Here is a 14,996-nt window from a genome sequence, read left to right as displayed (position 1 = left end):
GTTTGGGCATTCAAGTGCTGCCACAGGATGTGCAAGAATTGAGATTCCAGGTGACCTCTCTGTCCTTCCTCAAAGGAATTCTGTGGGTGAAGTCTCCTGCTGGACATTCTGGTGGTGAGGCTCCTGCTAATTCCTTGTTTAATTCGGTGTGGTGAAGGGTGGGTTGCTGGGAATGCTGGAAAACACACGTGCAAGAAGCCAGAAAATCTGGGAGGAAAATGACAAAATCCCGAGTCCATGGGTGGCTCTCTCCACCACACAAACCTGGAAGGATTTTCCTCACGTCACCTGTTGCTGCAAGAAAATCCCAGGGATAAATCCTGCTGCTGGATTATAGGGAACATAACTGACATCATCATGTTCTCTCCTGATCACTGCATCCATTAAGTTTCCAACTGCTTTAGGGACACAGTGATCCTGAAACATTAACTGTCTCGGATCAAGGATTATGGAAAACAAGCTTGAATCCAGGATCTCCATGAGAATTCCCTGTCTCCAAACCACATCAGTCCCAAACTAGAGACCTTTAACTTTGTTCCTCACCTGGGAATAAGCACCACAGGGATCTAGAGATCGTTTCTGCAACTTGTTGCTTAACTTTACATTTTTGTGGGTTAGGACAATGCCTGGAAGTGAATCAAGGAGTGACTGGAAACTTGCAGGGTGGAAAGAAGGAAAAGGAAGCAAGAAATGATCCTGGAAGTGTTCAAGGTCACGTTGCAAGGGATTTGGAGCGACCTGGTCTAGTGGAAGATTCCCTGCCCATGGTAGGGGGTTGGAATGGGGTGGTCCTTCAGTTCCCTTCCCATCCAAATCATTCCATGATTCCATGAAACAGCCCTGGAATGTTGGTGGTCATGGTCTTCAAACAGCTTGAAAATCAAAGTAGGTCTTCAAATATCAATTTTTTCCTCTGGAATTATCCAGTTCCGGGGCTGGATCTTGCTGGTTAAGGATGATTCCCTCAGGTTTAGGGGAAATTTCCAAAGGGGAGGAAACTTCCAAAGGGATCTGTCTAGAAAGCAGGTTCATGCAGCCCCTGTCCCTAATGGTTTGGGAAAATATTTCCTTGAAGAAAAGTGGAAAAAACTGTTTATTTCAAAAAACCTGACATCTGAGGCATCCAACATCATGCAAGTCATCAGGAGATTTTCCCAGGGATCCGCTGAAGACTTGAGTCCTTTGGGATTGGCAAGTCAGCAAGGATAACTTGAAATATCTCCAAAGACACCTGTGCAGACATCTGGATTGAGCTCCTGGAAATAAAAGACAAGAAAATCCACCAGATCCAATGGAAACAGTGGGAGTATCTTCTCACTCTGGGCTATGATCAGAACAGCATCAGAGCTTTAGAAGATCTGACCAAATCCACTGTGGCTGAAACCATTCCCAGTCCAGGATGGCAGCATGGAAACTGGTCCCCCAGGATGGCACTCCTTAAATGCCCCTCCCCCTGTGCCTTGAGTCCACTCTGGCTCATTTTGAGATGAGAACAAGGCACAGGAAAGGATTTCATGGCTGATATTCCAGCCCCTCTCAATAGCCCAGCAGGTGAGGGAGGGATTTGAAAAGTGCGTTGAGCTTCTTTGTCTCTGTGCAGCACTAGGAGAATTCCCTTTTGACATCAGGAAAATTCCCTTTTTAGGTTCATGATCCCAGTATTTCAGACCCTTTTGCTGCATCCTGCCTTTGAACTGCTGGAAATCACGAGAGTCTTTGGTTTAGCAGAAATCACTGGGACAAAAGGGCTCCCTGAAATGCAGCTTCCTGGGATAACACCACGGAGAGGGCAGAAGGATACAGATCACGTTGAAAGAGGGAATGTGTGCTCACAGCTGGTGGGCTGCACGTTTTGCCTCTGCAGCCGTGGCTCTGGCTGCCACCAGTGGTTGTCCTGGTGCTCGGTGGCACTGCTGGCCAGGATCTGCTGGGAGGTCACCGTGAGAAGGAGCTGAGGTCACCGAGCCGCCCTTGGCTCCTGGAGCAGCTGTCGGTGTTATTTGGTTTGGCAGCCTCTTCTTCTCCCAGCCGGAAAAACTGAAACCTAACCCCTCAATGCACGCTTTGTTTTGGAATTAGCTGCTGGAAGTGGTGGTTCCCGGGGCTGGTGTGGGATATAAGCTGCTGTCCATCAGGATGATGAGGCTGGGTGACAGCTTGGCTTTCCCACTGGCACAAATTTGGGAAGGGCTGGAATGTTGTTTCCCCCACTGGCACAAGTTTGGGAAGGGCTGGAATGTTGTTTCCAAGCGCTTTGCTGAGTGGGAGAGGAAGGATGGTCCTAGATGTGGTCTTCAGAGGTTTGGAGGAGGTGCAGGGTGATGCAGGCTCTGTGCAATGGCCCTGGTTTTCCTTTTGGGCTGTTTGTTCCATAGGCTTTTTCGAGGATGAATTGGGATTGGGCAGAGCTAGCACAACAGGATGTGGCCATCTCCAGTCCAAGATCTAACAGGGCTAGCTGGAGCTTGCAGCAACCTGGTCTAGTGGAAGGTGTCCTTGTCCATGGCAGGGTTTGGAACAAGGTGATCTTTAAGGTCCCTTCCAACCCAAACCATTCCACGATTCTACATAAAAAACACCTTTGTTGTGTAAATCATTGTGAATTATGTTCCTCTGGAGCTCTCCTGAATCCATACTGTGCCAGGGTCACGGATAACAGATAATCCCATGGGAGAGCTTTGAAATCGTCCATCCCAGTGCTCCACATGGGTCAGTTTTACTGGAGCCTTCACACACAAGGTTTGTTCCAAGTGCCAGGGGTGAATCCTGTTTTCCTAAGTGCCTCCCGAGATTCCATGGGAATCCATGTGTGGGAAATGAGCACACCTAAAACCCCTGTGTGGTAACCATGTCTCATGCATAGAGAACACTCCCAGGATCCCCTGAAATCCATAGAATTTCTCTTACTCTCGAGAGGGAGCATCCCTGGGTTGATGTCACTCTTTGAATGTGAGTCACTGAGAAGATGGAGCGTGGAACAGCAGGCAGCAGGGTTCCCAAATATTCCAGTGGCTTTCACACTTTTTCTTTTTTGTGGAATGGGGAATTGTCAGAGATTTAAGAGACCGTTCATCCTTTCCTTCTCTTCTCCACCAGTATTTGGAGGATCCATCACTTTATTGTGGTTTTATCTTCATTTTCCAGAGATTTAATACACTCCTAGGAAGGTTTGGGTTTGGGAGGGATCTTCAAGACTGTCTAGTTCCAACTCCCTGCCATAAACTGGGATTCACCGATTATCCCAGGTTGTTCAGAGCCCTGTCCAGCCTTGGCCTTTGACACTTCCAGGGATCCAGGGGCAGCTGTAACTTCTCTGGCAAACCTATGTCAGGACCCTACCACCCTCCCAGGGAAGAATTTCTTCCCTATTCCCATCTAAATCTCCCCTCTGTCAGTTTAAAGCCATTCCCCATTATCCTGTCACTTCATCCATGGTCCCAAGGCCCTCTCCAGCGCTCCTGGAGCCTTTTTAGGCTCTAGAAGAGGCTCTAATTTCTCCCTGGAGCCTTCCCTTTTCCAGGCTGGACACTCCCAGCTCTCCCAGCCTGGCTCCAGCCTTGTTTCATTTAAATGGTTTTTAATTTATCCCCCAGTCTGGCAATTTATTTGAACTTCTCTTTTCCCTTTCACACCACAGTCAGGAGGAGAGCCATAAACTTGAGATAGGATCTACCTGGGACTTGTCAAACACTTGTTCAGGCAGCAATGGGAAACTCTGAGTACATTTGTTGGATTAAAAGGAATATGAGTCCCAGGAGAGCTTCTCCTAGTAAATTTTGCAGTTCACTAAACAATCGATTTCCTCTGTGCACCTTCCCTGAATTACACGGAGCAGGAGCTCGATTCTCCTGATTCTCCTGTGTTATGTCCTGATTCTCCAGCCTACTGGATCCTTTTCCCTGTGCACCAGCTGTTGCTGATGGTTGGATATCCAAGCAGGGATATGGATGGCAGCAGGATGTGCTATCCATGTACCTCTTCCCACAATCCTTATTTTTTGGTCATGCTTAGTTAGAGCCTCCCACCACGTGAGTTTGGACAGCTGCTCCCTGGATGGCCCAGCCCTTCACCCCAGCCACCCAAAGGAATTGCAGGAGTCAGGAATTCCTTATTAATTTTTTTTTTTTTTTTTTTTTAATACCAGTTTCAAGTAACTTTTGCTTCCAATATGATATTCCCAAGGAATATTTCTCTGTGGTCTGCAGTCGAAGAATCTTCATTCTCTGCCGGTGAGTGAAATTCCTGTCCCTTCAAGGAAAACACCCCTCAGGGGTGGTGAAGTCCTGGAGGAGGTTTCCCAGAGAAGCTGTGGCTGCCTCATCCCTGGAAGTGTCCAAAGCCAGGCTGGACAGGGTTTGGAGTAATCTGGGATAGTGGAAGGTGTCCCTGCCCTTGGAAAGGGGTGGAAAAGGTCATCTTTACACCCTCTTCCAGCTCAAACCATTCCATGATACTCTGATATTGATAGTCACTGGAGATAAAGAGATTCCAGCAGGAAGTTTAGGATGTATCCTTCGGCTGGGATGAATCATTCCCTAAAACTGCCTCCATCATTTCCCTGACTCCCTGGAGAGTGCATGGAGAGGGATTCAGCTGGATTCATCCACTCAACCAAGAAATCCACACCAGGATCTTTTCCACACTGCCTGATTCCAGCCAAGACCTGATTCCTTCATCTTGGAAGTAAAGGTCATGTTGTTACATCATTCCCAGCCAAAGACTATTCCCAGGATATTGAAATGCTCCAAAAATCCATGGACATGCTCTCCTTGGCGTGTCCTCAGCGGTTGGACTGGACAATGACCTTCCTTGGAAAGAACCATGGCTTTCCTGCTGGATTTTCTTTCCTCTGACTTCAGCTCAGCTCCTCATCACCTTCCCTATTCATGTCCTGGTCATCCACAGATTTCACCAGTGGCCTCATTCCTTCTCTCTGCCTCTCCAGGTCCTGAGTGAGACCACTGGGATGTTGCAGATGCCACTGACTGCGGCTGTAGTTTATGATCCCTCCATCCCGCCGCTTCCTTCCTATTCCAGGCTGCCAAGGGATGCTCCTCTGGCATCATCCTGGAGTTCCTCGTGTGGTGCTGGGAATGCAGCTTGGAGACTTTGCCAAAACGTTTGAAGATTAGGGGCAATCCAGCTCGATGGTGCCACCAGTCTTTGAGCAGCCAGAACTACCTCAGGGCAAATTTCTCTTCTCTTGCTCTTCCCCCAAAAAAAACCCTGCTGCTGTAAGCTGAGGAGGGCTTCCAAACATCTGGATCTTCTCAGTTGTTCCACTGATTTCCTAAGGAGGCTCTTTCCTAACTCACTCCCCAAGGTGGACAATCCCTTCTTCTCCAAACAAAGTGGGAGGGATGGGAGGAATAACGAGCTGTGGGTGGCTGATTTTGGGACATCAGGATAAATCCTGATCATAGCCCGGGTGGGATCTGCGCAGCTGGGAGCTGATCCAGGTCACAAAATCATTTAGGACAGAAGGGAATGCTGGTATTTCCATTTCAGCCCCTTGCATGGCCAACCTCAAAGACAGACCAGGCTCAGCTCCTTGGGATCTCATTGAGCTGAGGATGGAAATTCCACAGCCTCTCCCAGGGTCTGCCCACCTTCATGTGCCCCCTGTGATTGTCCCCACTTGTCCTCTTGCTGTGGTACTTGGAGGAGAACGTGACTTCATTCTCTCCATGAACGTCTCCTTTGAAAAAGGTGGGAAAAAGGTGGAAAAAAGGTGTTCCTTTACTTCCCTCTTGGCAGCTGAACTCAGTCACTTCATACACTTTATTCCCCAACCCATTGTGGTGTCCTCCCAAAACCCTTCTTGGTGTCCCCTACCAGATTTGCTCTATTTTGTCACTGGGGCCCTGAAACTGAACTCATTACTCCAAATTTGTCCTCCCAAGTGCCACATCCAGGGGGTAAATCCCTCCCCTTCCCTTGCAAATAAAACCTGGGATGCAGTTGCTGAGAGGGGTGGAGATGAATCAAGCTGGATCCTCACTGCGTGCTCCAAGGGACATCCACAGTCTGGGGTGTCACCTTGTTAACATCTGGAATGAGGAGCCATGGAAATGGGTTGGGAAATGGAGGATTTTGTTGTGGGAAATGCCCTCGGGGATTTTTGGGATCATGGAGCAGGTGGTTGTCATATCCATCATGTTATTTGGGGACTGGAAAGGAGCTGCATTCCCGAGTCTTGTTCAGCTGGTGCTTGTGGAGAACTCAGTTAATGGTTGATGCTCTGTCAGCCTCATTTTTAAGATCGGAGGAGGAGGGAATATTAGAGATCACCTTTCCTAACTTGATGAAAATCCCTTTTGGATGTCATGGAAAAATCCAAGGTAAAACACAACTTAGTAAAACTGGGTTCTCCGTTTGTGTTTTAGCATTTTGGTTTGGGGGGTTTGTCCATTTGTTTGTGAGTTGTTGGATTTGTTTGAGGTTTCTTTATTTTATTTTATTTTATTTTATTTTATTTTATTTTATTTTATTTTATTTTATTTTATTTTATTTTTTTATTGAGAGTATGAACAGCTCCTGTGGCCTGGCAAATGGATAATTCCAGGATAATCACCTCCATCATAAGAACTGGATCCAGAAGGTGTCGAGCTGGAGCTGCAAGGATGGAGACAAGAGGGACATTTAGACACCCTGAACTGTTTATTTTCACATGGATCTATTTTAATCCAGCTGTGGGAATCTCTTCCTGCCTCCTCCTGGCGTCACATATTGTGACAAATGCATCTAGGGATATTGAAATGGAAAAGGAGCCAAGGATGTGGCTCCTGCTGAGGGACACAAACAACCTCCAGGTCTGCAGGTAAAAAACTGTCACCTGATGGTGGCTGGATATGGGCACCTTTCCCTCCTTCAGGGCAGGACGTGGATAAATCCAGGACCTTGGACAGTCCAGCACTGCATCGTGCTGGAAAAACTCCTTAAGGTGTGTTAGATCCCATTTGTGTCCCTTCCCTGCTGGAATCTCTGTCCTGCAGCCCTTCCTGAAGGTGACGACTTGGATGTCCTTGTCACTGAGCTTTTAAACTGAGGGAGGGGGGACAAGAATTTTTCCCCAGGAAAATCCCATTGGTTTTGACCTTTGCACCTTCCTGTCCTCGGATTTCCTTGGTCATCCCTCCTGGTGCAGACGAGGAATCACTTTTGCACCAAAGTCTCCTTCTCTCAGCCCTGTTCTCCCACCTCACTCCCAAGAAGCTGCTCCAGCTCCTGTGGCCTTTTCCTTTTAATCTTCCTGCTTTCTTCCCATCTTGGAGCTGTTGCCAATTAAGAGCAAACCATTTGATCATGCCATAATCCCAACGCCAGCAGGCAGAGCCGTTGGAGCACAGAAAGGGAGGGGAAAAAAAAAAAAAAAGGAGAGAGAGCGGGGAATAATAATAAAAATAATAATAATGTAGAGGAGGGGAAGAGAATAAAAAGGCAGCCTCTTCTTCCAGCTCTCTGCTCACAAGGTAAAGAATCAAAAAGTCATTTGATGCATAATTGATTGCTTTGGAGTGACTCGCAAATTGCTCAGGAGCCTTGATTCTCGGGATAATCAGCACACGGAAAACACAGGGACGTTTTGACCGCGGGGTTGTGGGGAGGGGGGTCTGGGGAGGAGGGAAAAATAAACTCCAAAAGAGCGCGGCAGCACCGGAGCGAGTCCCAAATATTTTAATGAGTGCCGAGAACAAGGGATTTCAGAAGCTCGAGCTCAGGACAAAACAATAAATTAGCAAACAAAAAACGGGAACAAAACAAAATGGGGCTTTTAAGATTTTTTTCTTTTCTTTTTTTTTTCCCCCGACAGGAAAGCACAAAAGCGCTGAGCTGGCGGGGCTGGGGCTGCAGGTCGCTTTTCCCCCTCCCTCTTTCTGTGGAATGTATGGATGGGAAGGGGAGGGATGCAGACTGGAAGCTTTGTGTGTGTATTCCCTCACCCTGCCTGCCCCATCGTGGGTCATCCCGTCTCCCAAAACACTCCAACAGAACCTATGGCTCATTGTAAATGTCACCGTGACTGGAAAACAGAGGTGTTGGAGCACTTGGATTTCATAGTCCTGGTGACTTCCCTCCAGAAAAAGAAGGGAGGAGAAAGGCTGGACTTCCAGTGATGTCCTAACTCAGTTGTTTTCCAAGAGGGAATTTTACTGACCCAGAGTTCCTGGACATTTTGGAAGCTGGGAAATGGTAACAGCAGCGCCAAAATCCATACAGGATTAAAAAGCCTCCAAAGGAATATGTGGCTCTAAAAGCCTTGCACAACCAATATGTGGGATTTTGGAAGCTGTTCCTTCTTCCAGCGTCATCCGATCCCTGTTGTCCTCTCCCTATGGAAGTTGATTGCTTTTCCTTGGGACTGACCACACCTTTCTTCTCCAGCCTTTCCTAATTTTCTGCTGCAAGGGATGAATCCCTGGGAATGTTGTTCCTGTGTAGTTCAGGCCCAGACATATATATATATATATTTTTCATCCCAAAATATCCAAAACACCTTCCCAGGGTTCCTAGATGGAGGATTTTGCACAGGTAACTCATCTCAAATCCTCTAATCATTCCTTAATTTTACTTTTCCTTCCCTGTCCTGATCCTAGCCTTTGGAAGCAGACACATCCCAGCTCTGTTTTCCCCAAAATTAACTCGTGGAATGCCTGAATGCATCAAGGAGTTCAGAATTCTTTAGGGAGAAAACCTGTTTCCCAGTGTGAATGGAGAGGGCTGGAATCCCTGCAGGAGCTGGTGGGGTGAATCCATCTCCAACACATGGATAAGTGCCTTTTCCTGCTTCCTTGCAGTCTCTCATGTTGGGAAGCAACTGTTGGATGCCATTAGCCCAGCTGGAGACCAGATTTCAGCTTCTGCTCAGAGCTCGGAATGTGCTGGAAGCATTGGGAAGGGGATTTTCCATGGATTTTGGGGTTTGCTTGGTGCCTGTGCCCACCACATCCTCAGGGTGCCTGACCTGGGGCCTCACCCCAGGTCACTGCAATCCTGGAGTGTGCTCCAGGCTCCTGAGCAGCCCAGGGGGATTTGGGCCTGTGAGGGAGATGTTCATCCCAGATTTTTTCCTCTTGAAAACAATGGGAAAAGGTGAAATGGATCCTTCAAGTCAGGCAGGGAATGTGAGTGCTCCCAGTGGAGAGTTGAGATGTGTTTGTGGAAGAGCCTGGATGAGTTCAACAGTGACAAAACCCTTGAGGGGAATAAATAACTTTGGGAGAGACCCTTCCCTTCCCTTCCCTTCCCTTCCCTTCCCTTCCCTTCCCTTCCCTTCCCTTCCCTTCCCTTCCCTTCCCTTCCCTTCCTTCCTTCCCTTCCCTTCCCTTCCCTTCCCTTCCCTTCCCTTCCCTTCCCTTCCCTTCCCTTCCCTTCCCTTCCCTTCCCTTCCTTCCCTTCCCTTCCCTTCCCTTCCCTTCCCTTCCTTCCCTTCCCTTCCCTTCCCTTCCCTTCCCTTCCCTTCCCTTCCCTTCCCTTCCCTTCCCTTCCCTTCCCTTCCCTTCCCTTCCCTTCCCTTCCCTTCCCTTCCCTTCCCTTCCCTTCCCTTCCCTTCCCTTCCCTTCCCTTCCCTTCCCTTCCCTTCCCTTCCCTTCCCTTCCCTGGTTTTCCATCTCCTTCCCACTCACCTCTTCTCTCCAGGGATTTGGAATCATCTGTGGGTGGAAACCCCCATGTGAAGTCACTCGGGTGGGTTCCTCCATCCCAACCCCTGCAGCCCATGGGTGGCCCAGTGACACAGGAAGGACAAAAGGGACCCTGGGGGTGGCCAGGGGGTGACAGAAGTTGCCCAGGGAAGTTGTGGCTGACCCATCCCTGGAAGTGTCCGAGGCCAGGTGGGATGGAACTCTGAGCAGCCTGGGATAGTGGAAGGTGTCCCTGGCCATGGAAGTTTGGGATGAGATGAGCTTTAAGATCCTTTCCAACCCAAACCATTCTGCGATTCCATGATCCTTCCAGCCCCAAATCCTGTTAATTCCTCTCTGAACCCTCAACTGGCTTTGAAGCCAATCCTTGGAATCACCCACAGTAACGCTCGGTGAACATCAGCCATGGGGAAAAACTTTGCTGTTTGCCATCCCAAAAAATCCCCTGCTGGCAGCAGGGATGCGGAATGGAGATGGGATTGTCACTCTCCAGCACCCTGGGGCACCCTGGGACACCGAGGGGACAAACCTCACCCTCAGAGGTGGTGACAGAACTGCTCTTTCCTGCTCTAACCATAAAACCACGACGCCTCCCTATGGATTGGGTGGTGCCTGTTGGGAAGGGGGGAATGCCACATCAATCCATCCATCCTGGCTGGGATGAACTGGTTTAACCCACGCCATGCTTGGCACACCAGTTTCACACCAACCTCGGAAGGCTGGAAGGAATTCCACCATCCCAACATGGAAACCTTCACCCCCTCCACCACACGGAGCTTCCCACTGCCGGATTCCAGCGGCGGGAGCTCGTTAATATTCCGACAGCTCCGATGTCACTCTCTAAATGAAGGCTGCTCTTAAACAGGGGTTTTTATTTAATTGGGCCCCGACTCCGCCGCGTGTGGCCTTGTCAAGCACCTCGGCAGTGCTCCTCAGGAAAAAAAAAAAAAAAAAGGAAAAAAATTGGGAAAAGCAAAGGAGGGAGGGGAAGATGGGAAAGGGAAGGGTGGAAGGAAGCGACCCCGAGCCCCGCTTTGAAAGGGAGGCGATGAGAAGGGACCTGTCAATGGGATCAAGCCCGGCGGTGGCCGTGAAAAGCCTGGCAGCTCCCGCTCCGTGAGGATGGGGAGGGGAAGCGGTGGGAATCCACGGGGCGATCCGTAAGGAGATGAAGGAGGAATGACAGCCCCTGAGGCTGGCGGGGTTTGAAAGGAGAACACGCAGGAGCCAAAACCTGCGGAGAGACACTTGCAACTTTTCGCTTATTCCCTTTGACAAGACAATGGAGTTTTCTCTCTGCCTCCCCCCGGTCCCCCTCCTTCCTTGTTTTTTAAAGTGGGTCCCATAGGGAGAAGCAGAGAGTTCTCAAAGGATGAAACAACTGGAGTGATGGGGAGGGGAGGAGGGAAAAGGGGAAGAAAGGAGGGAGCAGCAGAGCTCATTTCCACATGGGACTCTGCTCTAGCCGGGAGGAGGAGGAAGGATTGAGCCGAGAGGGCATTTCCCTCTCCTTGGACTCCCAGGATTCCCACTCAAAAGAGGGGATCAGAGGCTGGGGAGGGGGACACCGAGGTTGGATGCAGCCAGTGACCTGATTCCACAGCGATGGGAAGTTTCCCTGATTGCCAGTGAGCTGGGAGCAGGGAAGGTGGCAGGTGGAGGAAGAGGAGCAGAGCAGAGGGACCAAGTCCTTCTTTAGGCTGCTTTTGTGCCCCTTGGTACCAGGGAAGGGAGCTTGAACTTCTGTGCTTGACACAATTCCCAGGGAAAATGGGGATCAGGGCACTCTGCAAAGCCACCTTCTTGCTCCCAGTCTTCATGCCATGAAACTGGGAAGACTGGGAAAATGCCAGTAAGGAATACCAGGCTGTGTCCCCTCTGTCCAAACCCTGCAGGGATGTGAGGTGTGGCCAGCCCGGGGTGAACCCCAGCTCCAAGGCTGCTCCAGGATTTAATAACACTCTGGAGAAACCTTCTGTCCCTCCCTCCATCTTCCTCTTAAATTTTTCAGGTGAGATTCCCCACAGGAAGAGCTTTAAGTGGATCTAATGGACAAAATAATTTTGGAGGAGAGGGTTTTTTCCTGAATGTTTCTGCCTTAACCTCATCCCTGTCTGTCAGAGATGGTGGGAGGGAAGGATGGGACAGACCCAGGCCAAAATAGGATCAGGATGCTGCAGTCTTGGATTTAAAAAAAAAAAAAAAAAATCTGGAAGCTCTCCACTGTTCTGTGTGTAACAGAAACTTTGGTTTCCCCAGAATTGAAACAGAAGGGACTCAGAGCTTGGCAAAAGATCCTGGGAAGGACAAGGAGTTGTTTTCCAAGCAGATAATTCCAGCCTTGTCTTGTTCTGCTCAGGTTGTCTCCAAGGAGAAAAGACCTCTCAGCCTCTGGGCTTATGGGGAAAAGATTCCTCTCCTTAGCCATGACTTCCCATATTCCAGATTCTCCCTGTTGTCCTCCTCCTGTGACACTTCAAGATGAGTCTGCTCTCTCCTTCAAAAGATGAAATGGGTGGCACAAAAAAATTGGGAAGCATTAACCAAACAATGGGGAATGGCCATATGACCACATTCCTGAATTCTGAGATCTCACCATTTATTCCTTCTGCATAAGCATGAGCCACCATCAACCCTCCCATCATTTCCTATTGCTGGATCAACAGCATAACCCCCTTTAGAGAGGGACTGGGAATGAAGAGGTGGGGTTCATCCCCTTCAGGGACCTGAGGGTGAGCTGTGTCCCCGCCACCTCTTTGTGGTAATTGAGGAATTTATCATGGAATGGTTTGGGTTGGAACCTTAAGGACCTTCCAGTTCAAACTCCCTTGCCATGGGCAGGGACACCTTCCACTATCCCAGATTGCTCCAAACCCCATCCAACCTGGCCTTGGACACTTCCAGTGACTGGGCAGCCACAGCTTCCCTGGGCCTCTCCACCCTCACAGGTAAGAATTCCTTCTGTAAATCAAACCTAAATTTCTCCCGTTTCGGTCTGAAGATATTCCCCCCTGGCCTGTCAATCCAGGCTCCTGAAAATTTTCTTCTTCCATTTTTCTTGACTTCTTCAGATACTGGAAGGCCACAATTACATCACTCCAAGCCTTCTCCAGGATGAACATTCCCAATTCTCTCAGCCTTTCCTCACAGTAGAGCTGCTCCATCCCTCAGATCACCTTGGTGCCTCCTCTGGGCTCGCTCCAGCAGCTCCAGGTCCTTCCTGTGCTGGGATCCAGAGCTGGGGCAGCTCTGCAGGTGGAGTCTCACCTCAGTGGGCCAGAGGGGCAGAATCCCCTCTTTTAATCCTGGACTGAAATCCCTGTCCCCTCCCTTGGGGAGTAAAAGTGTTTGGAAAACCAGTGGGTTCATCAGGTACTGCTGATGAAGAGTGGCATCCAGGAAGGAAAGGGTCAAGGTGATCTCTGGAATTTTCTGCTTCATGTCTGTTTGAGGAATGAGAGAACATGAGGTCAAATATGGGATCCACCACCACATTCCCATCTTCCAGAACTTCTTGCTTGTCTTGGTTTGTCCAGACCCTCCCAAAAGAGACTTAGTTGTTAATTCCAGGACCTGCTCCCTGGGTCCTTCATGGATCATTTGCTGGTGGCATCTGAATGTCACCTGGCCCAAGGCCTGAGAGCCCTGGATCCCATGTGCAGGAGCTGCTGGAGATGGGGCTGGAAAAGCTCCTTCACTTTTCCATTGGGAACAGTACAAGGGGTGGGACAGTCGATGGCAGGCAGGGAAGATTTTTCTGAACAAGGTTCCCTTTAAGACTCCAGATTTCCTTTTCTGGGCTGGTTAGGAAGCAGAAAGGGACTCAGGGGTGCCTGTCTCAGGTGAAGATGCCTCAGAAGCAACCTTCACATAGTGGGTGTGAGAGGAATTCCATGAAAAATGGGATTTTTAGTGCTTCTGCTTCTTTGGTGGCTCTGGGAAGGACATGTCCTCTGCCCCCAAGTGTCCCTGAGTGCTGCTTTTGCATCACCCTGAGATCTGACCTATTTTTGACTCCTTTTTTTACCTCTCAGAGCAGAGATTGAACAGCTGGAACTCGGTGCAGGTGCTGACCCTACAAGTGGGAGCTGCCAGGCTCTGCCAACAGGTATGGAGAGGGGACTAGAGGGAAGGACATCCCCCTAGGAGAGGGGACAGGGGACATCTCAGTCATCCCAGCCCCAGCGAGCATCAGCTGGATCACTTTGTGCGTCGATGTGGTTGGGACGTATCCCGCTGTCCACTGAGTGGGATGTGCAATCCCTTGGGATAACCCCTCGGGACAGGGAGCACAACCAGGATGGCCGGAGGATGGGGGGTCACAAAGAATCCCACCTCCCAAATTCTCCCAATTCTCCGCGCCCAGGACTATGGGAATCATCCTCCATCCTAACCCTCACCTTTATTTTCTCTCCCTGCTTTCAGCCTCCCTCCCTCTCTCTTTGTCTTTCCTTTCTCTCCACCCCTCCTCGCTTTGCCACTCCTATCTATCCCTCTTTTTCTCCCATTTTCCTGCCCCGCTCGGGCAGGCTCGGAATCCACATGGATCACACCCAGCTCACACATTCCCGGAGCTTTTGTACCGCCAGCTTTGGCCTCCACATTTCCATAGGCAGCGGCTTAATGGGTGCTTAGCGAAGAACTTTTTTTTTTTTTTTTTTTTTTTTTTTTTTTTTTTTTTTTTTTTTTTTTTTTTTTGTGTGTGTGTGTGTGTGCGTGTGTTATTTTCCCTGTGTGAATTACCTGGCCCGCAGCGTCACCGCGGAAGATTGGAAATGCTGGAAATGCTGGAAATGCTCCTGCCATGGACCTTTACACGGCACATTTTAGGATCCCCGCTGTGTTTTCTTTCCAAGAAGAAGAAAGACCTGTCAGCATTAAGCAAATCAGCCGCACGTCTCGCCGCCCTGAGCTGTGTCACACATGAATATCTGAGGGCTTTTTTTTTATTCCCCCCTCCACCTTCTCTTTCCCTTCTCCCCTCTCCTTTCCCCTTCCCATCCTCTTGGTTTTTAACGAAAGAAAAGTTTAATGCTCTCACAAAGGAGGGAGATGGAGAAATATCCATAAAACGCCAATTTAAACCCCTTTAACCCGTTCCTTTGCTTTTCCTTTCAACCTGAGAGCAAACCCTTTTTTCTTCCTAATAGGAAGAAGGTTTGAATTTCTCGAGCAGCTGGAGGGGGAGAGAGAGGAGGAGGAGGAGGAATGTGGAGGGGAAAGAAGAGTTTCTGCATGAGGGTTTCAGGGAACGGAAAAATGGGGATGAAGGAGGACAGGATTTTCCTTTCACTGTCTTGTCTTGCCTGCCCAGGCTGCAAATTCAGAGTCCAGGTGCCCCCAAACAAGGGA

This window comes from Sylvia atricapilla, chromosome 1 (assembly GCF_009819655.1).
Source record: "Sylvia atricapilla isolate bSylAtr1 chromosome 1, bSylAtr1.pri, whole genome shotgun sequence".
Classification (NCBI taxonomy): Eukaryota; Metazoa; Chordata; class Aves; order Passeriformes; family Sylviidae; genus Sylvia; species Sylvia atricapilla.
The sequence above is the reverse complement of the archived record's forward strand: the minus strand, read 5'-3'. Positions refer to the sequence as shown.